This window comes from Neofelis nebulosa, chromosome 15, assembly GCF_028018385.1.
Source record: "Neofelis nebulosa isolate mNeoNeb1 chromosome 15, mNeoNeb1.pri, whole genome shotgun sequence".
Taxonomy (NCBI): Eukaryota; Metazoa; Chordata; class Mammalia; order Carnivora; family Felidae; genus Neofelis; species Neofelis nebulosa.
The window spans coordinates 12,553,601-12,579,925 of record NC_080796.1 but is presented as its reverse complement, the minus strand read 5'-3'; the positions used below and the strand labels follow the sequence as shown (position 1 = coordinate 12,579,925).

Genomic DNA, 26,325 nt, shown 5'->3' with positions numbered 1-26,325 from the left:
TACCTTTGAGCACCAGCAAATTATTTGGTATTTAACTAAGCAGAATGTCATAGTGGTTCACATTTTCGTGTCATTAGGGGTTAGACTGTAACTTAATTTCTTATCTCTATTGAAGTTTTAATTTTTATTAAAATTATTGACAGGGGCGCCTGGGTGGCTCAGTCGGTTAAGCGTCCGACTTCGGCTCAGGTCATGATCTCGCGGTTCGTGAGTTCGAGGCTCGTGTCGGGCTCTGTGCTGATGGCTCAGAGCCTGGAGCCTGTTTCCAATTCTGTGTCTCCCTCTCTCTCTGACCCTCCCCCGTTCATGCTCTGTCTCTGTCTGTCTCAAAAATAAATAAAGGTTAAAAAAATTTAAAAAAATTATTGATGGAAAATTGCCTACAGTGAAGGACTTATGTCTGTGCATGAACTCCAGGAGTTGGTCCCATTATTCTGAAATTCAAAACAAAAAAAAAATAGAGGCAATTTTTTCAAAGGATGAGGCCATTGGTTTGAAATATCACATTTCCTATTTCATTAATGTCATGTCATTTCAAACTCTTACAACTGGATAAAAATGCAGTTACACTTTCATTTCCCACCTCTAATATATGTTTAGACTCCTATTTTCCTTTTGTGCTATCTCTTGATCTTTTCTGTTCTTTTTATGTTGAGATTTCTTTTATTTAAGAGCTGTCTCTTTTACTCCAAAGCTCATTTTTCCTTTTATTCCCGTTATTTGACGTTTTTTGGAAGTGTGGTTTGAAAATACCCTCTTCCTTTAGACAAATTACTTTTCTTAAACACAAAAACTTCTTCAGGGTGGTGATCTGTCAAAATACTATGCAGGAAGTAAAAGCACCGAGGCTGTTATTTATCAATGGGAACTGCGTGTCGACTGGTGTAGAAAGATTTGAAAATTACCCCTAAAGAACAGTGGGAGTCTAAGCTGAATACAGATATGAGTCCGTGTCAGCATGATTACTGGAGAAAGGATTCATTCAAATGCAATGCTGGCAAGAAAGGAAAAAATTTTTATGGCATAAAGAAATACTTGGTAAATTTTTGTTTGCAACAGCTTATTACTGTTAGTAGGCTGTGCAGTGTGTGGATTAAGAAAACCTTATTATGTGTGACATTAAATATCAAAAATGAGACAAAGCAGGAGCTCCGGCAGGTCCCTTGCAACTCTAAGTACTTGCTTTTCAAAAAGGACTTGCTATAGTGGCAAATAAAAAGGATGCTGTAGAGAGGGTCTGCCATGTGTTCAGTATCCTTGGTCTGTTATGCCACTTGGCCCTCACAGCCTGTAAGTAGATATTGTTATTCTTGTGCACTGAGGCTCAGAGACCTCAGAGAAATTGCCAACATGCAAACCGGGGAAGGAAAGAAACAGGGACTTGAATTCAAGACCACCTCCCTCCTGAATTTATATTCTTTCTGGCCTGCATTTACTTGAATAAATTGACCCTGCATTTTATGTTAGTTTGCCTAATGGTGTTTTTATCTGTGTAGTCAGTCTTCTCTTCTGTGATTTAAATTGAATTCCAGCTTTATGTTTGCGTCATCAGGGGAACTAATTTGTCAGGCTACACTTAGGTCACCCCCACGGTGGTGTCCCTGGGAGAAAGTGAACACTCAGTGGGGAAAAGTGATTGAGCACTCCCCACACAGTGAGTCTGTGCTAAGGGATGAACTTGCACTATTTTAACTGATCTTCAAAGTAGCAACATACGAATTAGTCGATTAAGCATTTATACATGCAGTACATTTTTATTGATCTGCTATGTGGTTCAGATCCAGACTCTGGAGATACAGCAGTGAACAGGACAGACAAGATCATTGTCCTGATAGAGCTCACATTCTAGAGGGGAGGCAGGAAACAAACAAGATATACAAAAGTGTGTTTTACAGTTTTAAAATATGCTGTTGATGATGTTTGAGCTGAGGACTGTGGGATAAGGAACTGAAAACCATTTGAGGATCTGGAGATGCAAACATTGGCAATAGTGAGTACAAATGGAGAGGAAGCCTGGAGTGTTCAGGGCCCAAAAGAAGTAATGTGAGGCCGAGTGTAGTGATGAGGAGAGCAGGATTCTGGGGGTGAATGAAGAGGTTGGCAGGTGTAACTTATAGAACTTGGTCATGGGGATTGAGAGTAAGAGGGGAATGAAGAAGGATTCTTAGGGTTTAGTGTAAACAGTGGGGTGAATGGCAAAGCCGTCTGCAAAGAAGTGGGTGACTGAGGGGAACAATAAGTTTGGGGAGGAAAATCAAGACCTCTGTTTTGGAGATATTAAATTTGAGACATTTATTAGACACTCAACTAGAGATGACAGGAGGTGATTGGCTCTGAGTCTGGAGTTTGGGAGAGGGTTTGATAGTACCCAGAGTTTTTAAAAAGACAAGTTTATTATGTAGTGATATGTGTGCTTATCTGTTAATGCATTACATTACAAGATCTAGTGGTGGGTCTAATAACTACAATAATTTTGTGTTGTGATGAAGCAGAAATGCTCTTTTGAGATGTCTGCAAAACTGATGAAATATCAAAACATCTGTGATTTCTACTGCTGATGAAGAGAAAAAGTCTTGCTGATCCAACTGTGACTTGTTCAGTTAAAGAAAATAGAGATGTATTATCTTTCCCCATATAAGTTCACAAAACTGAATTTTGTCCATGGACTCCTTGTGGATCTATGGACACTTCTTCCATTATAACCAAGGAGATAGCAAAGATGAATAGTGGTGAATGCTGACTTGTGGATTTGGTGGCTTCTATTTTCTCCAGGAAAGCAAGGTGATCAGCTGAGAGTGAGGAAGTAGGAAAGGGGTAAAATGAATGAGGAATAAAATACTCAAGTCTGATAGAGGAGGCAAACTTTTAGGGAAGAACAGGAGGCTAGCTGGGCTGTATGGTACTTTCATTAAGCACTTGGGCTCAGAAGGCAGTCTTTGTGGTTTGAATCCAAGCTTTGACACTTTCCTACTGTGTGACTTTGAGAATGTTACTTTATGTCTGTGTGCCTCATTTCCTCATCTCTAAAGTCAGGATGTTAGTTGTACCTACCATACAGTATTGTAGTCAGAATTAAAACAGTTATACAAATAAAGAGTTTAAATTAGGTGCTCAATAAATGCTAATATTTATTTTTTTAAGTGTTTATTCTTAAGAGAGAGAGAGAGAGCGAGAGCACATGCACAAGGAGAAGAAAGGCAGAGAGACAGGGAGACAGAGAATCCCAAGCAGGCCCTGCACTGACAGCAGAGAGCCCAAAATGGGGCCTGAACTCACAAGCCATGAGATCATGACCTGAGCTGAAGTTGGATGCTTAACCGACTGAGCCAAGCGCCCCAAGCTAATCTTTATTTTTAATTCTAGGGTTATAGTAGCAGTTATGGAAATGAATGCATGGATTCAGAAGATACTTGCCAGGTAGAATTGCCAAGTCTTGGAGATAAATCTGATAGGAGTGTTGGAGAGAGAGGAGTCAAGACTGATTTGTATGTTTGAATAACCTGGTGGATGGCAGTGCCATTTTCTGTCAAGGAGAGTAATGAAAGAGCAGGTCTGTGATAGACAATGGGGAGCAAGAAGAAAAAATAGGTACTTTGTCCAGTGACTGGTCATGCAGACAGACCATGCACTCTGGACCCAGAACAATAAGGCTAACAATGCTGGGGATTACTCCAAGCCATGTTCATGGTCCTGGTTTGGGCATTGGTTTTAATGGATTGGTTGGAAGCACACTCTTTTTTCTTTGTTTGTTTCTATTTCTAGTCCATCTTTGTCCAGGTTAAATATGAGTAAGCTGACCACTGAGTTTTGAAGATTAACAGTTCTAGGTCCCAAGTATTGTTCATCAACAATTCCTCATCAAATTGTCCCGTCCCTTCATAACCCCTTAATTTCACTCTTATTGCCCCTTATGTGTTAATTTGTCCATTTCTAAAGAGAATTAAAGGCAATTTGCAACATAAATAATGGAGACTATAGGAGCAGGAAAACATGTCTGTTTAATTCACTGCTCTTTTCCTTGTGTCTAGCAAGTAGTTTTGTATATATAATAGGTATCCATAAATAGTGTTCCAAAAAAAAAAAAAAGATTAAGAAGTAAAAATCAGGTGGAATGGGAAGAAACTATATATTGAGATCCTAAGGCAAGAGTCCAGGATTATTCTTACACTTAAAAAAAAAAAATTGGCATCCTTTTTCAAGTGAAATACCACCTGGCAACTCAATGTAGTTTATATATTAAGATATCTAAAGTATGTAAGATAGAATATTAATTTAGAACATGTGCTTTTTCAACTCTCAAATATTAAGAAGTAACTTTATTCAAACTTTTAAAATGAATTTTTAACACCAATGTGTACTAGCTAGGGTTCTCCAGAGAACAGAATCAGTATGACATTTATAGATATATATCTTGAAATGTTTATTTTGAGAGAGAGAGAGAGAGAGAGAGAGAGAGAGAGAGAGACAGCATGCACTTGTGTGGGCGGGGGAGGGGCAGAGAGATAGGAGAGAAAATCCCCAGCAGGCTCCAACGCTGTCAGTGCAGAGCCTGACACAGGGCTTGGTCCCACGAATCGTGAAATCATGACCTGAGCTGAAATCAAGAGTCAGACCCTCAACCGACTGAGCCAACCAGGTGCCCCAGGTATTTATAGATATTTATATAATGTATATATTTATATCATATATATGTTTATATATGTATAAATAAAAGGAGATACATAACAAGGAATTGGCTCACGATTATGGGGGCCGAGAAGTCCCACCATCTGCTGTTTGCAAGCTGGAGACCCAAGAAAGCCAGTGGTAAAATCCAGTCTGAGTCTGAAAGCCTGAAAATTGGGAGATCCAAAGCTGTGATTCCCAGTGTGAGGGCAGGAGAAGATGAGATGGGTCAGCTCAAGAAGTGAGGCAGAAAAATGGGGCAAACTCCCCTTCCTGTGCCTTTTATTTTATTTAGGCCCTCAGTGGATTGAATGGTGTTTAATCCCCTTGAGGAGGACAATCTCCTTTTTGAGTCTACCAATTCAAAAGCTAATCACATCTAGAAACACTCCCATAGACACTCCCAGAATTAATGTTCAATCTGGGCATCCCATGTCCCACCAATGTGACACATAAAATTAATGTATCACATAGTGTCATCATCAAAAGGAGCTGCTTTGGGAGTCATTTGCCACATTTTGGGGAGAAGAATATTACCTTTTCATATAAGTTATTTGGATACAGCAGCTTTTGAATCTATGTATGATGCAGTCTTTGATATATTATCTCAAGACCCAAATATCATTTACATAAGACAAGACGGTTAAACAAATCTTGTTTTGCAGGGGTGCCTGGGTGGCTCAGTCCATTTGGCATCTGACTTTGGCTCAGGTCATGATCTCATGGCTGGTGAGTTGGAGCCCCGCATCGGGTTCTGTGCTGACAGCTCAGAGCCTGGAGCCTGTTTCAGATTCTGTGTCTCCCTTTCTCTTTGCCCCTCCCCTGCTCATGCTCTGTCTTTCTCTGTCTTTCAAAAATAAATAAACATTAAAAAAAACTTTTCAAAAATTTGTTTTGGGTCACCTGGTTGGCTCAGTCAGTTGAGCGTCCAACTTCAGTTCAGGTCTCGTGGTTCACGAGTTTGAGCCCCGCATCAGGTCCTGGGCTGACAGCTCAGAGCCTGGAGCCTGCTTCAGATTCTGTGTTTCTGTCTCTCTCCCTGTCTCTCCCCTGCTCATGCTCTGTCTCTCTGTCAAAAATAAAAAATAAATAAATAATTAAAAAAATTTTAAAAAATTTGTTTTGTAGATGTATGTAATGGGTTGAATCATGTCCTCCTAGAAGACACGTTGAGGTCTTAACTGCTAGGGCCTCAGGGTATGGCCTTATTTGGAAATAGTGTCCTTGTAGGTGTATTTAGTTACCATGAGGTCATACTGGAGTAGGATGGGCCTCTAATCTGATATCCAGCAACAGGAGAGGAGAGACACACAGGGGAAAGATGGACGTGTGATGGATGACTCAGGCAGAGATCAGAATGAGGCACCCACTGGTCAAGAGATGCCAAAGATTGCCAACAAACACCAGACACCAGGTGAGGCAAGGAAGGATTTTCCCCTGCAGGTTTCAGGAGGAACGTGTGCCTGCTGTCACCTTAATTTTAGATTTGCAGCCTCCAGAATTGTGAGACAATAAATTCCTGTTGATCTAAGCTATCCAGTTTGTGACACACTGCTGCAACAGTCCTAGCACACAAATGCACTATATATTTGTGATCTTTCCAACACAGTGACAGTGACTTATCTCAACGCCTTTTAAAAAATGACCTGTATGTAGATAAATAAGTCCTGGAGACTGAATACATAGTACAGTGATTAGAGACAACAGAACTGTATTATGAAGATTAAACTTGCTGAGTGACTAGGTCTTACTTGTTCCCCAAACTAGAAGGAATGATAATTATGTGACACAGTAGAGGTATTAGCTAATGCTTCAGTGGCAATCATATTGCAATATAAATGTATCAAATCAATATGTTGTACACCTTAAAAGTACACACAATATTGTATGTCAAATATATCTTAATTTTAAAACTTTGCTCATATCTGTTGGTAATACCTTCCCCCTTCCCACCCCCCACACAAAATCTTTAAAAGACTTGTTTTGGTGGCATCCAGAAACTTTCATTTGTAAGATCAGACCGCCAGAAATAGCCACTTAAATCTGTGCTACATTTCTCTGCCTTCTTTTAAAGAATTTAAGACTAACTTTGACTGCGATGGTACCAGGCTGTCTTTCTTAAATAATACTTTGTGGTAAAAAATAATTGATTCGGTCCCTTGTAATATGAGAAAGTTTTTAAGAGCTCAAGTATAAGAGGAATTCCTCTTCTCTGAAGGTTAATTCTGGAGAGGGGTGAAACAGCAGGTTCTCATACAGAACAAGTAAAAATAGATGCCCCTGGTACGGGGGTTTGGCCCCTCAAGCCCCTCCATGGCTCTTGCAACCCAATGCAAACACTACTGCTCTGAAGGGATTTTTATCAGGAGAGTCACTACAGAGCACTATTACATAGCATAAAAATAACATCTGTAGCAAAGGGGTTCTAGAAAAGGGGTTCTTCATATGACCATTTCATTTTAAACCCAGATGGAAGCCAAGCGTGTAACACTATGGACAAGTCAGCAAAGGTGTTTCTGTGGAGTGCTAATTTAATGAGGTCTAATGCAAAGCTCATGATCTCATTCGTGTGGACTAGTACCGGACTAAGCCACCTAAGGAGGGTGGGCGGTAAGCCCCTTAGACTAGCTTCTTTAAATCTCACTTCCCTTGGATGGGCATTTGTCAAGCATTGAACAACAATATTTTCCAGTTAAATTCCCTGGTGGGAGCCTAAGACCTGTGTCTACTCTGTGTTGTTGATTGAAAGACATTCTTATGCTCCAGTATCGGACACCCATGTGACAAGCCTCACATTCCACTATCAAAGTGGTAAAGCCCGAAGGGTGCTCTTGCCGAGTTGGAGGACTGTCCCGACTTTGACTCAGAGGTTGTTTTCACTTTACCGTTATAGGGAGAAAGAGAGAAATTTATTTATTTTTCCTTAAAAGTAAATGCTTTGCATCTGACTTCAGCTCAGGTCATGATCTCATGATTTGTGAGTTCGAGCCCTATGTGGGGTTCCGTGCTGACAGTGTGGAGCCTGCTTGGGATTCTCTCTCCCTCTCTCTGCCCCTTCCCCACTCATGCTTTTTTTTTTCTTCTCTCTCTCTCTCAAAAATAAATAAACTCAAAACAAGTAAATGCTTTGTTTTTCTTTATTATTCATATCGTACTTATTAGTTGAAGATAAATGAGAAAATACAGATGTTGGTGGACATCCAGGTCAGTTTCCATTCTATTGATGTTTTTGACTCTTCTTCTATCCAAAGTAAATAGCACTACTGGGTCAAAGATGTACACATTTTAAGGCTATTGATAAGTGATTCCCGATCATTTCTTATAGGTTTGCTCCACTTGGCACAACCAGATGGCAAACTCCATTTTGTTTTTATTGTTTGGCCAAAGTAAAATCTGGTATCTCTTTGCTGTTTCCTTTCATATCTTTAGTCACTAGTGAAGGTGAAACTCCCCACCCCTGTACACGAAGTCAGCAGTTTTCTGATTAATACGCTCCAAACTTTAAGAAATCTGCCTGGACTTTCTGGATTTTATTCACTGCCTTTTTGTTTTCTGAATCATCACTGGATTCCCAGGTACATAGCATAGGATTTCTAGCATTTTCCAGGGTACCAAGGAGATCACCCATCACTGGTTAGGAAACCCCTATACACCACCCTCCTTCCAGGCGTCTAACTGGGAATGGCTAGGGCACACGTTCATGGGTTTACAGCTTGTTTTTTAACCCCCCTTCTCAGAGGCAGAGAGTTTTCTTCAACCCCTTTCATGGGGAAAGAGGATGGCTGTCATTGAACCTGAGCCCTTCCGGAAGCAAAGAAACTTCCATGAGGCCAGGTTTTGCCCCTGATAGATTGTGAACCCCTCCAGCCTCTTCCATCCGGTCTTCTCCATTTGCCCTGGGGTGTGACCTGGAAAGTGGCATGCTCTCTCCAAAGGAGACCATTGAGATGGAAAACGTAGATGGTTTTCTGCTGGCGAATGCCAGTGCAGGTTATAGAATAGTTCTGTATCAGTGACAGGTGCGGCTTAGTGGTGAAGCAGGCTCATTCTGGAAGGCTGGTTCCACGTGGGGTGCCCCAGGGCCAGTTTGTGCCTCAGTTTCCTCGCCTGCAGAATGCACCTACCTCACAGGGTTGTGATGATCATGAGATCACTCACTCCCTGTAAGGCTCTCAGAACAGAGCCTGGAACATTCAAAGTGCTACCTGAACCAAGAGAATGGAAAAGGAGATGGGAACAGAGGGCAGAGGGTTTAAAAAGTGGGGTGAACCCCAGGCAGAGCGGAAGAACTGGTTTGAGGGAAAAGGTCAGCCGGCCTGATCTTGCTTTTCCTCTTCTGCAAATTCTGGGCGAGGGGCGGCTCCCACACGTGGAGGCATAGTTGAGTGAGGCCCAGCCAGGAGGTTGGAGCCAGGGGCCCGGCTGGGGCCAGGGCTGGGAATGCGGGGAGCTGAGAGTCCTGGGTTGGGAACCTGGGTCGGGGGGGTGCTGGAGACTGGGACCCAGGACCAGGAGCTGGGGGTCTGGGGGTCAGGGGCCAGGAGTGGGGACTGGAGGCTGGGGCCCAGAACCAGGGGCCAGGATCAGGGGCTGGGGGCTGGAGGCCGGAGGCCAGGACCTGGGACTGGAGGCGAGATCTGGAGCTGGAGGCTGGAGGCTGGGGCCGGGATGGGAGGGGATGGTGGGGGCTGAGAGCTGGAGGCTGGGGGCCAGGGATTGCAGGCTGAGGGCCAGGGCCGGGCGGCCCGGGGTTGGGGGCTGGGGGCCAGGGGGGACCAGGGGCTGGGAGCTAGGGGCCTGGGATGGTGTGTGTGTGTGGGGGTGGTTGGGGGGCTGAGGGCTGGAGGCTGGGGACCGGGGACTGGAGGCCAGACTGGGAGCTGGAGGCTGGGGCCGGTAGGCTGGGGGATGGGGGGGGTTGCTGGAGGCTGGGGCCTGGGACCAGGGGCTGGGAGCCAGGGGCTCGGGATCGGGGGCTTGGGGCTGGAGGCTGGGGGCGGGGGGCCGGGGGCAGGGGGCCCGAGCTGTGCGAGGAACAGGCGCCCGGGCCCCACGCGGGGAGCCAGCCAGGGCTTTGTGCGACGGTGCTGAATGGAGCTGGTCTGTGTGCGCGCGGGCTTGCACGGATTAGTCGTGCTTTCCCATGAACTACAAAAGAACGCCCGAATCTGGGACATTTGTCATCAAGGGGCAGGCTGCTCAGGATGCAAGGTAACCGGAGCTTTTCCCGGACTGCTTCAGTCTTTTGGGACGTGGGGTCACTCTAATCCTTCCTGTTTATATTGTGAGCGCGTATGCAGCGGGGCTTAAGCTCTGCAGCGGTAAATAAGAATCGCGACGCAGGCATTCCTAAACAGCTACGTCCTCCGGCTGCTTTTTACATTTGGCTTGGAAGGGGCCACTGTTCCCTCCCGTTTATTCAGTCCGGTCACAGACGGCAGCGCGGCTGAGGCGCGACCGACTCGATTTAGCTCTTGGATAGTTTAATGCTCTTGTTTGCACATATATTTCTGTTTTATGTCTTTTCTGCATGCCACCACTCTGCCTTCCTATTATAGTGAGGGTTTTTCGGGAGACTGCAGTAGATAACTGTCCGCACACATCTCATTTCACAGTTAATTCTCAGAAAATGGAAGCCAGCGGATAAACTGTAACGGTAGGACCCTCTACAAGTGACTCAGAGTTCTCCCCCAAATGACACGTGTTTCTCTTTCATTCAAATTTGATATGTTTCCGTCTCTGGAATCTCAAGCTTTCATGCACTTACACATCCGTTTCTGGTGAAGTTTAAATCTTGCAACCCCACTTCTGCTCAAGAGGAAAGAAAATATGGCAGTGAAGCCTGAAGTCAGGGCTTCCAGAAGAAGGGACCACTCCCCTTCCTCCTTGTTACCCCTCCCCACCCCAAGCTGAGCACAGAGGGTCTCAGCAGACACCACTGAGGACCCAAGGACCAGACCCCATGCTAACCTTTCCATCTTCAAAGATACTGAGCCATTTTTCCTGATTCCTTCATTTATTGATTCATTCCACAAAGATGGAGAGGGATTACTGTATTCCGAGCCTTGTGCTAACACTAGGAAGAGTAATATGGTGGAGATCCTGCTTTATATATCACATCTTATTATATTATGATATATTTATATTTATATATTGCTGGGGAGAATAGTGGGGAATTGAGAGGATTAGCAAGCCTTCCAAGAGAAAGGGGTACTTGAAGAGGGTGTTAGCAGTGGTTCCCCAGTTTGCCCGTTCTTTGGAGTGACTTAGGGAGGTGACCAAAATTCATATTCCCAGGCTTCATCCCCCATCAACTGAGTTAGGATTTCTGAGGACAGGGTGGGGAACCTGCATTTACCAGATGGATGAACTGACTGTATGGCAGGTGACAGAGCCCTGGGTCCCACTGAAAGCAGAGTGGCAGTGGGCTGGAGGGAGACGGACTGGGGCTAACAGAGCAACAGAGGCGACAAGCACCTGATACAGTCCATGGTGAGTAGCTACACCATTTGTTCCAGAAGGCATATAGTTGGTATTTCTGCAACAACTATGTAGGAAGCCTTTACTTCTAAAATTTATTTGCTCCTTTAGCTTGGCATTTTTATTACACTAGTAGAAATCAGTGGGGGGAAAACACATAGAGTCCTTGATTTAGGGCTCCTCTCTCTAACACACGCACGTGCACACGTGCACACACACACACACACACACTGCTGGAATGTATCTAGTTAATATCATGAGAGATACTGGGGTGCCTGGGCGGCTCAGGCCATTGAGCATCTGATTCTTGATTTTGGCTCAGCTCATAATCTCACGGTTGGTAAGATCAAGCCCCACATCAGGCTCTGTGCTAACAGCATGGAACCCGCTTGGGATTCTCTCTCTCCCTCTCTCTCTTTCTGCCCCTCCCCTGCTCTCGCTCTCTCTCTGTCTCTCAAAATAAATAAATAAACATTGAAAAATATATATAATGAGAGATACCTAATATCCGAGGCCAAGTCTTAGATGAAAGGTAAGTTCTTATTTTAAAAAAAAAACTAGATTAATACATGAATGCTTATTTTATGAGTAAAGATATTTGTTTTGCAGACACATTATAAATATATATAGCCATAAAGGCTTTTCATATAATAAGCAGTGACATAAAAAGTCTTCAGGATGCTTATGGGGAAAAGTTACTGTACAGAGCTAACTGTAAACAACTGACCCTCTCTATTTTTTTTTAAAAATTTTTTTTTCAACGTTTTTTATTTATTTTTGGGACAGAGAGAGACAGAGCATGAACGGGGGAGGGGCAGAGAGAGAGGGAGACACAGAATCGGAAACAGGCTCCAGGCTCCGAGCCATCAGCCCAGAGCCCGACGCGGGGCTCGAACTCACAGACCGCAAGATCGTGACCTGGCTGAAGTCGGATGCTTAACCGACTGCGCCACCCAGGCGCCCCTGACCCTCTCTATTTTAAGCCTGGTAACTAGCCAATGATATTGAAGCATAAGAATGGAGAGCTTTCTTAATTTTTTCAATTAAGGAGATACTCAAGCTTGATTTTTTTTTAATAATTAGAGCTTCAAGCCTTCTGACAAATACTCCACAAGACCTGTCTCCTCTGGTTATTTTCTCTTCTCCTTAATTCATCACTGAACGTTTTAAAGAAGCCATTTCTTCTGTCTGCATTAACTTTAACTGCACACCTGCATACCAAGATTTCCTTAAACCTATCCTTCTAGGGGTGCCTGGGTGGCTCAGTCGGTTAAGCGTCTGACTTTGGCTCAGGTCATGTTCTCGTGGTCCGTGAGTTTGAGCCCCGCGTCAGGCTCTGTGCTGACAGCTCAGAGCCTGGAGCCTGTTTCAGATTCTGTGTCTCCCTCTCTCTCTGACTCTCCCCCATTCATGCTGTCTCCCCCTATCTCAAAAATAAATAAACGTTAAAAAAATTAAAAAAAAAACAAAAAAAACCTATCCTTCTAGTGGAACTTTTTCTAATTAGATTAAGGGAAATTGTTCTCCCTCTTCAATATCTAGGTAAAGTAGTCCTCCCTTAGGAGAGCCTTTTTGGACCCCTGGATCAGATGGGTTCCCTCATCCTGGCCGCCATTAGCTTGAAAGTCTTCTCTTGTTTTGCTTTGTTTTGTTTCAATTTTTTAATGTTTATTTATTTTTGAGAGACAGAGGGAGGGAGCGGGAGGAGCAGAGAGAGAGGGACAGAGGATCTGGAGCAGGCTCTAAGCTGACAGCAACGAGCCCGAATTGGGGCTCAAACTCAAACTTACGAACTGTGAGATCATGACCTGAGCTGAAGTCGGATGCTCAACCAACTGAGCCACCCAGGTGTCCCATAAGTCTTCTCTTACATTTCCCATCAAAATAGTTTTTTCTGCTTAATGTCTGTCTTTGTCACACCCTTATTCTCCTTGAGGACAGAGACCATACACATCAAATTCAAGAATGCCAGAATCTCGAACAAAGTAACTGTTCAGTAATATTTGTCAAATTGGTGACTGAATATGAATTTTAATAAATTAAAAATACCATCTTTTAATTGACCTGTAACTTTCAACATTAAAATTTCTAGATTTTTTTATGTGAGTGATACAGAAAGTGATCTAATCATCTTATTATTTCCTGTGATGGATCATCTCCTTTCAAGATGCCAGCGGACATGCTTTTGTCTGTTCTTCCAAAGAGTGTCAGGAAGCTTAGTGGCCATTTCCTAACTGTGATTAGCAAACAGAGATATATCTTTGAGTTTTAGATCTTTTAACGAGGATCTGTTGTTTTGTTTTATTCTGTACATGGCTGTTTCCACTGAGCAGTTATCTATTGAGTGTATATTAAAAGCTTGGTGCTCTGCCAAATGTGTGTGTGTGTGTGTGTGTGTAACCATTAGACTTGGTTCCTGCCCACAAGGAACTTTTGACTTACTTGAAGAAATGATACATAAACATACAAAACAAGCAGTAGAAGATTGAAAAATAAAGTGAATGATAAAGTGCATAGGAGCTGGTTAGTCTGACAGAAAGGAATGGTATGAAAAAGTTTAGACTGAGGAATGACCTCTGTGGCTGGACATCAGCAAAGCCACCATTTGCACAGCTGGAGATCCAGGAAGAGAGTATGAAATCTGGGTGGAAGGAATTGCCTTTGGACCCTTAGCTTCAAGAAGACCAGAAGGAAGAAGGCAAGGGAATCTTGTTCAAAGCAGCTGGCTCAGAATTATGGTTACTGAAAAGAGGGCAAATATCACAAAACTTGATAAAAATAATATCACCAGTAGAAATTTGGGAGTAGACATGGGAGGGACCAGTGGCCTCACCTATGGATCCTTACTATCTAAAATTAAACCTGTATTAATTAATTAATTAATTAATTAAAGAGAGAGTGAGAGCAAGCAGGGAAGAAGGGCAGAGAGAGAGAGAGGGAGACAGAGAGAATCTTAAACAATCTCCATGAGGAGCTCAGAGTCACTCAGGGCTTGATCCCACAATTGTGAGATCATGACCTGAGCCAAAATCAAGAGTTGGGCGCTTCATCAACTGAGCCACCCAGGTGCCCCTAAACCTATATTTAAAAAATAAAAACAACTTCTTGAGCATTGTATTTTCTTTTTTAAAAGAGACTTAAGATATTTTAAGAAAATACTATATCTTATGGCCAAGAAATACATGTCTAAAAATTCCACGATACTTTTTAGTTTCACGTCAATTTATTTTTCCTACCAATTAAAAATCAAGTCAAATTAAAGCTAATATTTTTAATTAATAGGAGAATACAGAGCATGCCATTCTTATTAATTTATTTCTCTCTTTATCTCTCTTCATATCTGTTTCACGTGCAGAGTGAGGTCTGCAATTATGCTCATCATTGTTAACATTAGTTGGTTCTCAGCAGTGAGATTTGGTAATTTGTTGCTTTTCTTCCTTTGTACTTTCTGTATTGCTCATTAAAAAAAAGTAAGGAGTGTATATATACCATTTTGATAAAAACAATGAAGTCATTTTAAAAAATGTACATTAAAAAAAATGTATATATGCCCAAAGGAGACAGAAACTTAGGGAGAAGGGCTACCCGAAAAAAAAAGACAAAGGAGACTAACTTTCCTAATGGCCAGTTTGCTGGTAGAAACTCCAAGGTCATGTGTTTCCACTTCATTGGTATATATCATTATGCTAGATTTTCATTTACCAAGCACGGGGAATAGAATTGATGGGGCTCTCACAATGTCTCAGCCTGGAGATAACAACCACAATTGTTTGTCTCTTCATTGTTTATTATCCTTGTACTCAGGGAGGAGATCCCAGTCACTCCTGGGGTGATTCTCGATTGGTCCAAGCTATTCCTAGTGGTCTCAGTTCCTATCTCCAGTGATTGATTAAACAGGAGCATATGATACAATTCTAGCCAAATAGATGTGAAAGGAAGATTATTGGGTAGGAATTTTCTGTGAAAGGGTTGGGAATGTCCTCATTTTCCTACCTCTTTCCATTACTGTGTAAGGATAAAACGCTTGGAGCTATAGCAGCCATCTTAAGGCTTTGAGGCAATAAGCCTGAGGACAAAGGCCACAACACTGAAAGTAGGAGAATGGAAAGAAAGATTGTTGATTACGTAGATTTGGTTGCCAATTAACCCAAAACCATTCCACTTACAGTCTTGTTATGTGAGATAATAAATGCTCTATAGTTTAAGGTACACTGAGTTTGGTTTTCTGTTCTTCTAACTGAAAGCATCCCAGCAGATACATGTAGTCCTGCGAGGCACTGTGACACAGACATTAGTCTGGCAACAGAAGCAGAAAGAATCTCATAATTTTTTTCTACAATAGAAGTCCAGGCAGAATTGGAGTAAGGTCCCATGTTGCAATTAAATGGGTTCCAATTTAGGGCACGCCCACACGCACAGAAGGCTACCATTTATTGAAATCTTACTGTGTGCTAAGGCATTATCTTATGAATCTGCAAGCCTGCTTTACAGATGAAAAATCTTGAAGCACTGGGGCAAGGCTCTGCCAGTAAGTGACAGAGCCAGGATCTGAATCCAGGTCAAAACTCTCTTTCGATGACTGGCATTAATTCTCAATCGTCAGATTGTTAATATTTGGGCTATCCCTACGGAAAGCACTGTCATGAGCCTATATTCTAGTGCGTTCACTTTCTGTTTGGGGAGAGAAGAATGGTGGCATTCTCTTCAGCCCCCAGGGAGTTGTGCCCATCTTATCTCTGTCATATCCCCTGGGGTTCTAGCAGTCCATCCCTGTGCTGGGGTGTGTCTGTTCCTCCACAGGATCCCTGTGGATAGGGCCTTTTTTTTTTAAGTTTATTTATTTATTTTGAGGGAGAGAGAGAGAGAGCATGAGCGAGAGCAGGGGAGAGGGAGAGAATCCCAAGCAGGCTCCACAGTGTCAGCACAGAGCCTGATGCCAGGCTTGAACTCACAAACATTGAGATCATGACCTGAGCTGAAACTGAGTCAGAGGTTTAACCGATTGAGCCACCCAAGTGCCCCATCCCTTTCTTCAAGACCATTTCAGGCCAGCCCTTTTCCGCTGCTGGTAGAGGTATAGCTTGTGCCAATACAGCTCTTCTTCTCTTAGCTCTGCCAGCTCTAGAAAGCCTCTTATGTCTAGATTTTTACTTCAGAAAAGCCAGATGCCCAGTCTTATTTTTTCTAAATTCCAGAGGAACTATGTCAAGCTAGTGGGGTAGATTTCTTGGAGTTTCCTTTTACTCAGACTTAAAGTGAGGGGGAAGCACTCCCTTCCCCTCCCATGAACTACAGAGATACCAATAATGGCCAATTAGAAAATACACAGTCTTCAGGCGCCTGGGTGGCTCAGTCAGTTGGGCATCCAACCTCGGCTCAGGTCATGATCTCGCGGTCCATGAAGTTGAGCCCCGTGTCGGGCTCTGTGATGACAGCTCAGGGCCTAGAGCCTGCTTCGGATTATGTGTCTCCCTCTCTCTCTGCCCCTCCCCTGCTTGTGCTCTGTCTCTTTCAAAAATAAATAAACAGGAGCACCTGAGTGGCTCAGTCAGTTGAGCGTCCGACTTCGGCTCAGGTCATGATCTCACAGATTGTGGTTCGAGCCCCACGTCGGGCTCTGTGCTGACAGCTCGGAGCCTGGAGCCTGCTTCGGATTCTGTGTCTCCTTCTCTCTGTACCCCTCCCTTAATGATGCTCTGTCTCTCTCTCTCAAAAATAAATAAGCATTAAAAAAAGAAGAAAATACATGGTCTTCTTTGCCCCTCCTCACCTCTTTTATAAGCCTCCATGTAAGTGCTGGGTGCTGTGGCAGAACCAGGGCCATGGCCTAGTTTTTCCTGTCAAGGTTGGCTGGAGCACAAAGACAAGGGTAGGTTTTCTTAATCACAGCACTGTTGACATCTTGGACAAGATGAGTCTTTTCTGGGGGGCCTCTCCTGTGTAATATAGGTTATTCAGCTGTTCCCTGGCTCATTACATATCAGTAGCATCACCCAAGTTGTGACAATGAAAAACGTCTCCAGACTTTGCCAACTGTCCCTCGGGGGCAAAATCACCCCCGGTTGAGAGTCTTTAGGGTCTTGTGTTGCTGTCAGCCTTTGGCCTTCCAGAGAGCCCCCATTTTGTCATTCTGTTGCATTTGGCCTCTTTTTATTTTTTAAAGTGTATTTATTTTGAGAGAGAGAGAGAGAGAGAGAGAGAGAGAGCACACAGATGGAGGGGCAAAGAGAGAAGGAGAAAGAGAATCCCAAGCAGGCTCCACACTGTCAGCACAGAGCCTGATGTGCAGCTCCAGCTCATGAACTGAGACATCATGACCTGAGCCGAAGTCAAGAGTTAGATTGACTTAACTGACTGAGCCACCTGATATAAGAAGGCGAACCTAGAGGCACGCTGGAAATAGACCCCGAGAAGACAATTACTAGACCACATTTGTAGTAAGCTAAATCATCTAGCTGTAATCATTTCTGTTTATTTCCTTTCTCTTGCCTCTTTAGAAAAGCTTTCTCTATGTGTTGCAAGCTCACCTCAACGGTAGCACGGGCATAAAGAGGAAATTGGAGGTGGTGACACCCGGGTTTTGGAGAGTGGGTGCAGCTCTCTGCCCCCATCGTGCCCCCAGCGAGGCCAGCTCGGGTGTGGTGCGGCTGATAAGCAGAGAGCATTCACAGAGAGCCACACTCTGGGCTTCAAGATGGGAAAACCATTGCCACCAACCCATCCAAGCAGATCTAGATGCCTTTCTTTCTTCGTCCCTTCCTCTCCTTCTTTCTTTCTTTATCAGAAAACCAACAGTTTTCTGATAATGCTCTATTAGGATTGGACAAGCAGTAAGAGCCACAGAATGTGGGAGTGGCAATAATTGAGTGCATCCCCTCCTCAGGTGGGGCTTGATCTGGAAGCCTGGTGTGGAGCTGAGACCCACTTGGGTGGGAGGAGGGGAAGCAAGCCACAGCCAGGGACTGGACAGTCTGACAGGAACCCTTCTTTCAAAGATTTCTTTTTCCAACCAAATACATGTAATAGATGCTCACAGAAGGTAAATGAGCGAGAAACGCTCATGGCCAAGTGGGTTACACACTGTAGGCGGCAGTAACAAGAGACCTCGGGGAGACCCCAGCCCTGCCCCCTGCCCTCATGTCTGTGGCCACTGAGGGGCCCTGCCTTGCTCTGATCCCAAAGGCTGAAGTCACCACTTTAACACACCTGCATTTTTTTTTAAATTATTCTTGGTGAACTAGAAGGGGGGCGATAGATACAGAAGGCTAAGTTTGCTCTGACACAGGAGGCAGCAAGCGTGGAGGCCCAGCAAATGTGAGGAAGAGCGCCAGAAGGAAGTCATGTGGCTGGACCAAAGGCAGAAAGGAAAGCAGTAGGAAAATACCTGGAAATACAGAAAGGAGAGAGTTTGAATATTATATCCTATCTGGTGGGCAGCTGTTTTACATGGGCTATTCTTGGAAAGGCCCAAGGACACTGCATAGGACGGTGGAGTTTTTGGAGAATGGGGAGGAGGCCGGGACCTGGCCCCTTGGGGTGGACTGTGTTCCTTGCCCTCCCAACCGCCATTTGCCTATATCTTCCCCTTCGTATCAGGCAGACATTTATTCTGGGAGTGACTCATGCCAGAGTTAAGCCCGTTTTTCTTTTCACTAGTGATTGGCCTACAGAAAGGCTAGAGATCCAGTTGTGCCAATAAGATCCAGGGGGACATCTACAAGGGTGGCCCTTCCTGAATAAAGAAGGAGCCCAGCAAAGATCAAACCTGTGCCTCTGCCCTTTCTTCGTTGCTGGGATGCCAGTGAGAGAATATGACACCTCAAGCTTTGTTAGCCAACTTTAGACTGGGAGCAGACAGATACTAGAATGAAAAGCCTATGCACAAGTGATGGCAGGACCCAAGAATGGGGAGGTGGGGCCCTGGAGGGTACCTTTGAGCTGCTGGTCTACCCGAAGCCATCCATCCTTCCAGTCTTGTGAGGACGACAATAAATGATCCTTACAGCTTGAGTCATGGCCCATCATCTTGTCCTTATGCCCTAACTCATGCTAAGGGATCCACCAGAAACTCTTATGTGTCTCCCATTTCTTTAAATGATCTATTAAAACAAGTTCTTAGGAAATGACTTAACATTTCTTTTTAAACTTTATATATTTTTTAATCCCAACAGCTAAGTAAAAGGTTATGGAAAAATGGAATTCTTTACAAAAATAACACAGTGCGTACATATTTGCTTGATATTGTGAGAACCACTCAGGCTTAAAGAAACATTTTATAATGTCTGGTTTTGTTGATCTTGGACATGGTTATTTTACTCTCTGTCAAATGATGGATTCCCACTGAGAAGCAGGCACTTACTATTTCCCTCCCCTCCCCTCCCGTTTTGTTCTGATGATGCTAACAGTCTGTTGTATGACAGACACAGAAAAGAATGCAGCAGAAAAACGGGGGAATGCATTCAATTCACATGAGGATTCAACGAGTCCACCTAGATTACAACCCCCTCACTGGCAAGGTTATATCTTAGCAGTGATTTGTTCTCACCTTCTCTGTCTTTGTTTACTTTATGCCAACAACACGAGTCAAGGAGTTTAGAGTGACTTGTTATTTGTCAATAGAGATTTAGTGGCCTGAGGTTTTGAGCTGTGCCTTTCGTTCTGGCTAGATGTTTTCATGTAGTTTAGATTAATAAAACATGAAGGAATTTCTGGTATAATGCATGAGCTCTGTGTGCTCTTTGATTGCATATTAATTATATGTGTACATCTTCCTTCCAAGAAAATAGAATCACACATCTCTAAGCTGTAACTTGCTACCCAGGTTCTGGTTGATTCTTCCTCTATGTTTTTTTTTTGTTTGTTTGTTTTGTTTTTAGGAGAAAATATGTAATAAAAACAGAGACAAGAGCTTTGGGTTTTGTCATTGCTAATAACAGAAAATGACTGGAGTAGCTCTTTCTCTCATCCTTCAGCACGGGCAAGAGCCACGCAAGCAACGCCTGGGACTGAAGGTCATGCTGCCTGGCTTTGTGGGGACAGATGGCCATCGCTCATGATGTTAGCAAGAAACTTGACGCTGACTTCTGGACATCAGCTGCTCACTGTGTATATTAAGTGATAATTTAGCTTCAGGTGGCCTCAGCCCTTGTGCTCTCTGATCTCCCGCCACCTTAATAGAAAACATTTGGACGGCAGTACCTTGCTTCAGGAAAGTGCAGGCACTCCACAAGGAGACAAAAGCAGACTCATTAATGCACCTAAGAATGATCATAATAAACACTATGGCCTCTGATCTTTGGGTTCTGCGCTCCCAGCTGTGTATTTTGAATTTAGGATGCCAAGGGGCAATTTTGTAAGTTGCGGGGTGGGGGTGGGGAACAAACCCCCAGAAAACCAGAGTGAAAATCATGTGGCAGAGCACTGGGGCTGGGGTGAGGGAGGGGCGGAGAGGGGCAGGTTTGGGAGGAGGCATCAGGAGTGGCAAATGTTACTCGGTTTCAGAATATTAACTTCCTTGCCAGTTGCGGCTTTATTGACCAACTCTGCTTCTGAAGTAGCTTAAAGTTCTCCAGAGCATCTATATCATTAATTCTCATTGAATTCCTATAAGTCACTGTCTTCCCAGGTAAATGGAAAAGCCAGGCACAGGCAACTCTTCCTCAGGTGCTATTATTGGTGCTGCTTAAGAGGGTTGTAGAATTTATTTTCTTCATTTATATTCCTTACCATGTTCCACAATGGGTTGGACGCTGCATCCAGAATATATATTGTATCATGATAGAGAAGGTATAAATATAGAATCAGGGCTCGGGAAAATATGGATAAGATTGGAAGACCATAATCCAATATGGTATGGAGATACACAGGCCATAAATTTTCACATTGCTACCAAGACTTAGTGCCAAGTTTGGATCTAAGTTTCCTGGTTACAGGAGCAACAGGCAAGGGGCGCCTGGGTGGCTCAGTCAGTTGAGCGTCCGACTTCGGCTCAGGTCCTGATCTCACGGTTCGTGAGTTCGAGCCCCACATTGGGCTCTGGGCTGACAGAGAGGAACCTGCTTGGGATTCTCTCTCTCTGCCCCTCCCCCCCCCCCAAACAAATAAATACACCTTTAAAAAAAAGTGCTGTTGCTTAAGCTACTCAAGTCTCTGGTACATTGTTGTGCCAGCTCTAGCAAGCTAATCCACCAGCCACCTGTCAGCACCTTACATGTTCCTTTTTCCTCTCCTGGAGGCTCTCGCTGAGTTTTCCTGATTTTCTCAGACGCTCCCCTCCACCCACAGCATTTGAGAAGCAGGGGGTGGGCCTGAGAACCATCCCTGCCCTCCACTGGAGGCATGGCCTAGGCAGTGAATGAAGAGGTGGTTGGTGGTTTCCCAAGCTCAGCAACCGCCCCTCCCCTCGCCATCTGAAAAAAGAAACTGTACCTTATCCACCGCCCCCCCCCAACCAGGACATTAACCATAGAACCAACATGATGTCTAGTAATTTGTTTCTAAGTTACAAAGAAATACCTGTGGGAGGCAACCTGAATTCAGTCCTATATTCGACATACTAAACAAAGAATTCTGGTAAAGGGTAAGGAGGCCTACTTGGAACAGGGGCTTTTCAATGTCTAACAAATAGCAGAAACGGAAGGGGAATGTTCTCTGAAGGCTAATGAGTCTACATGAGTGCCCTGCTCATGAGTTATTTTCAAGGGTCCCACTTCAGGGATGGACTAGGACAGGATGACATTATTTCATGTTCAATGTCTTCTCCTTTGCAGACTACGTGCAAATACGTCATTGTGTTTGATTTTCAAAGCATTCCTGAAAAGTCAACCGTGATCACCCTCATTCCTGAGAAAGAAAATGGGACTCAGAGATTAAGCAACTTGGTCCAAACAGCCGAGCTAGAATCTACCTAAAACCAGGTAAGTTCCCAAAGGCCTGCCACCTAGCCTGGTTTTACAAGCTGGAAAAGGAGCAGGACCCAGGGGAGCCCCTCCCAGTTCCCACCTCCATTCAGTGGCAGGTTGGGTTAGTAGCGCTGTGATTCCGCTGTGGTTCCGTGTCCTCATCTGCAAAATGGGTAGAACGGCTTTGTCTACCTCAGACTCCTAGAATTGCCCCGAGATTAAGTGATAACATTACATTTGAGCAGTTTAGAACATTCCCTGGCAGATTGTGGCGTCCAGCGACAATTTATCATTTTTTACTGACTTGGCTGCTTTTCTCACCCTCCTCGGAACGTCCTTCCCCTTCTCTCGTACAGAACAGGCCCTTCTTCTACATCCTACCCTGCAGCGCCCTATAGAACATTACAGACCTGCAGTCATCTTGGGGTACGAAGTTCAATCCCAGCTCCCCTGTTCCACTCCTACCCCTGGAATTTTGGCCAATTCTTGGCATCCTGAGCAGTAAGTAAGTCTGAAAGAGCAGCTAACTGGAATCCTTTCCCTGGGGACCTCTTAGCCTGGATTCGTTGTTTTGTTTTGTTTTGTTTTGTTTTGTTTTGAGTACAGCCACTTTCCCTTTCAAGGAGCCCAAAGCGTTTTCCTGGAAGGGGTCCGGTGGCAGGCGACAGGCCCCCTGGGCCCCAGGAGCCCTTCAGGTCAGGAGAGTGTGGGAGAGCGGCCCGGGGCTGTGGCTGGGGGTGGGGGTGGGGGACTCGCTGGGATCTGTGCCCCACCCCCACCCTCCGTAGCGCCTCATGCACACGGGGGAGGTCTCCGAGCAGAGTCGCTGGACCTGGAAAAAGGAGGGTCATTATGCAGGACTGGGTGCCCTCCCTGGGGCACAAAGAGGGGACTGTGGCCCTGGCGGTGAAAGCGGGGTGCGGGGGTGGGGGGCGCTGAGAATGCGCTGATGCAGCCTCACTCATTCCTCTCGTTTCTTCGAAGATTCCCGAGGTGCGCGCAGCGCGGGGGCGCGGCCAGATCTGGGGCACCTGCCGCCGCCCCCGCCGCCCTCGCAGCGCTCCCCCGGGTCCAGACGAGGCCAGCAATGCGCTCTTCCTGGTTTCCTATTGAGTTCTCACTGCGCCCCGGGGAAGCCAGGCCAAGCCACTGGGTGTTTAAGGAGAGACCTTATCTGGAGAAGGGTAGACACAGACGTGCGAAAGAGAAAGCTCCAGGCAGATGTTTGAATTTTCTGAAAATACAGATTCAGACCTGACGGGACAGCGGCTTCGGGCTCCTGCAGACCTTTTGATGACTCATCCTGGCAGGGGAGCAACATTTGGCGCCAGGCACTGTGTGTACCTTGTCGTTTCGCAGATAAGGGCACCGAGCGGGAGAGAATAGTCGAAAGCAGGGCTGGGCTCAGAGCGGGGGCTCTGGCTTTCTAGTGCACCTACTGAAACCCTGAATGAGTGTGGGCTGCTGGGAGCCGCAGGAGCTCAGGTCGCTGGCGGCTTCTGCCAATGTCGCCTTTGGCTATTCGGCATGTTGGAGCAAGCTGCTGTCCCTGGGTGGGTGGGAGAGAGAGGAGGTGGGCGAGGGTGTGTGTAAGGAATGAGGTGTTAGCTTAACATTTGCGGTGTCTAGGGGTGGCATGAGCAGAGAGAAGTTGGCAATTTCCAACTATTGCTACACTCCAGTGAAAATCCTCTAAGTTTCGAGTTCCCTTGGGCTAGAAAGAGGGTAGCACTGGGGAGTATAGGCTGTGGGCAGTAGGGAGTGGCTGCAGCCCCCCCCCCCCCCCCCCACGTCCCACCTGGCCCTCCTCACCCAGCCATCTCTGTTCCCAGCAGAAGGTAAGGCATAAAGCAGTCTTGCTAAAAGGTGGGGGGCGGGAGGTGGGATTCTGTGATTTGACCTCCAACAAATCAGCTGGATGAGAATCTGCACAGTTACTTAGTGTAGCTGCACAGGACTTACCAAAGTAAGTGGGGAGGCCAATCAGCTAAGCTGGTTGTTAATATTTAGTTCCTTCCCCCCCCCCCCAAAATAATGCATGGATTGCCTGCAATGTGTCAGGCAATTTCTCCTTTTAGCCCCTTCATGGAAGGCTCTTTTGGAGGAGTCGGACTTTGTGCTTGGAGATTAGAGGACACAACTCCAAAATGCTGGTCGATTTCCTAGTTCCATCCTGGCTATAATCTCTTGCTTTATTTACTGAAGGTCATTTTAGGGTTGTCCCCGGTTAGGAATGAGTTGAGAACATCTCAGTCTTTGGTGCCGCTGGAGGAAAGGGGTATTTTTGGCTTAAGCTAAGGTGAGTGTGTAAAAACATTCAGCCCCCCAGGCAGAAGACCCCCCGGGCCACTTACCATCTCGCGCCATACTGCAGAACGAGAAGGGGGAGGTGGATGTCCCAGAGCAGGAGAGTAGGGCTGCCTTTTCTCATGTGCTTCTTCTGTTTCGTGAGACATCTCTCTTAGCATGTGTTTTACATTTTACAATAACATTATCGTCACCTGTGTCCATTCCTTACCATAACTTTGATAGTTTGCTTCCCTCTTTCTAGAAATTTTTGCTGCAGTTTCATTTTTGTTGTGCTAGAGTACCTCCTTGAGTGAGTTTTCCAGAAAGAACAAAGTGGGATACATTTAGAATCCTTGCATAGCAAAAAATATTTTTAATTTGCTCTTACATATGAATAACTTATTGTTGGGTACAGAGATCTTGGATCAGACAGCTTTCTTCTGGAAAAGTCTGAAGACATCGTTCGTTGTCTTCCGATGTTAGGGTTGACTATGAGATAGTTCCAGAATGATTTTATTTGCTTTAAAAGAAATTAAAGCAAAGAGAGTTGCTTTAGTTTCTGAGAGAGTTGTAAGATTTTCATTAGAAAGGAAAAATTGTCCCAGACCTGGTCTGGATGGAACTCTTTGCATGATGTATTTTCCTACTTCCTTCTGGGAAGAAATTAATATTCCTGATAAAATGCTTAAGTAATTTTAAAATAAACTTTAATGAGCTTAAAGAGAGCCTGCCTCCGGGAGATTAGCTTCCCCCTCAGTGGACTGTCAGTTAAGAATTTAATGATCTTTAACCAGAGTTTCCTACAAATGTGTCCACCAAGAGAGAAATTTTTATGTTGGTCTGTTTCTTGACTCTTCCTTTGAAGCGAGGGCTCATAACTCTCTTTTCTGAAGATTTTTAAAAAAATCTTTATTTAGAGTTCAGAAATCCCTCGGTATCCATGTCTAAATGTGACAATGACACCGCTCTTGATGAATCACAAGAAAGGAAGGCACAAGAAAGCCATGAACTTGGTTCAGTCAGTTAAGCATCTACTCTTGATTTCAGCTCAGGTCATGATCTCACAGTTTGTGGGTTTGAGCCCCACATTGGGTTCCATGCTGACAGCATAGAGCCTGCCTGCGATTCTCACTCCCGCCCTCTCTGCCCCCCTCCACTCACTCGTGCTCTCAAAATAAACTTAAAAAATAAAAATAATAAAAAAAAGAAAGCCATGAACTTGTTCCAGGATTTTTAACCTGCCGATAATGGAGAGTCATTGGGGTTACAGAGGAGAGAGCTTTGGGAAGACAGTTCTGATGGTGGTGGTGCGCAGAGATAAAAACATAGACCTACTCCTACCATGAAACTTACCACACACAGTGGAGTCAGAGAACCAGTAGTTGGAGCTGATCAGAGCTCTGCTTCCCTCCCCGCAACCCTGCCCACTGGTCTCAAACTTTAACCCTGCTCCAGACCAGCCAAATCACAATTTCTTGGGGGTGGGGCTTAAGCCTCATGACTCATTTTTAATCTCTCTGAGTGATCTAAGTGCAATTAAGGATGAAAGCCACTAATACAAATATTCTTCTGCTGCACTGGGTCTCTATCCATTTTTTTTTCCAGTCAGAGTCCCCAGAAACTCCTACTTTTGTCCAATTTCCCTGATACCTTGGTACCATAAAGCATCTTCATTGACTTAGATGTGTTTTTCCCTACCTTGGTCATCAATGCAATGACTATTTGTAGAACTGCCTTTTATGCCAGGATGATGCTCAAAGTTGGGAACCCAGAGAGTGTAGGTAAGCACCCCCTTCCCTTCCTGACCTGGGTCCCTAAGGCACCTCTCCACGCTCTCACTGGCATCGCTACCTGGGACATAGAAGGCCTTGTTTTACCCTGCATCCTTAAGTATAGTACTCTCTTGCTCTCTCCCCCAGATCGTCTGCAACCCAGTCACATGTGTTCCTGATTCCTTCACTGCATCCTTGTCTTGTTGGAGGGGCACCAG

The 26,325-nt window shown here is 44.8% G+C and overlaps 1 long non-coding RNA gene across 1 annotated transcript; it reads left to right on the top strand.

Moving 5' to 3' along the window:
• Window positions 1–20,128: 20,128 nt before the first annotated feature.
• On the top strand, window positions 20,129–22,730 carry LOC131496431 (uncharacterized). The gene is made up of 3 exons (XR_009254489.1): window positions 20,129–20,250; window positions 21,953–22,061; window positions 22,403–22,730. It is a non-coding gene; the product is annotated as an uncharacterized LOC131496431 (long non-coding RNA).
• Window positions 22,731–26,325: the final 3,595 nt, after the last annotated feature.